This window comes from Penaeus monodon, chromosome 19 (genome assembly GCF_015228065.2).
Source record: "Penaeus monodon isolate SGIC_2016 chromosome 19, NSTDA_Pmon_1, whole genome shotgun sequence".
NCBI lineage: Eukaryota > Metazoa > Arthropoda > Malacostraca > Decapoda > Penaeidae > Penaeus > Penaeus monodon.
In genome coordinates this window covers 41,046,719-41,047,530 of record NC_051404.1, presented here as the reverse complement: position 1 = coordinate 41,047,530, position 812 = coordinate 41,046,719, and positions in this window count along the sequence as shown.

The following is an 812-nucleotide window of genomic DNA, read 5'->3' as shown; positions in this document are numbered from 1 at the left end:
ACTTTCTCGCGTTATCTTTACACACACACCCTTTTTTTCCCAGCTGATGTTGAAATATCCTCACGTCGAGAGAGTAAATGTAGCACACAAATCTTCCAAGGATTAAATCGCCTCTCCTCTTGATCCCTCTCACTCACTCATAAATTATATCTTTAACAAAGGAAAACATAAGGGTAAAATTTGAATGCAAATGAGCTTACACTAAAAGGATGATAAGATTTCGTAAAAATAGGATAATGATATACTGTTTATGTATATTCATATTTTTTTTTTTATTGCTTTAATTATATATATGGGTTGAATTTATTTTAGAATTCATTTTTTTTTCTCTTGTGGGAAAAAAGTATATTCACAATAACCATGATAATTTAATGGACTGTTTAATTAAAAAGAATGCGTACATTTTTAACTTAATTTGCGTGAACAGTATCATGTTCCATTACAGTGAAATGCTATCTTGTTGCAGTATATGGTTACAAACAAAGGTTTTATCGTGTAACTTTGCAATTTGTTTCTTCATTTTGCAGTTGGATTTTTGTGTGTGATTTGAGTCGGAAGAGACAAAACGGCGGTGAAGTAAATAAGTTATCCAGTGAATTGGGTTATTCGCCGGAATGGGTTGAAATAGGATATGTCTATTCGTGTAATTCAGTGAAAATTTCGTGCGCATATTTTTCGTGTCCGGTCTCCCCCTCCCCCCTGTCTATTTTATCCCAATTCTTCATTGCTTTTCGTATTCTCACTTTCCTCTCCCTTCCCATCCGCCCACTCTCTCCTTTTTTTCGTGTTACTCTTCCCCACCCTTCTCTCAT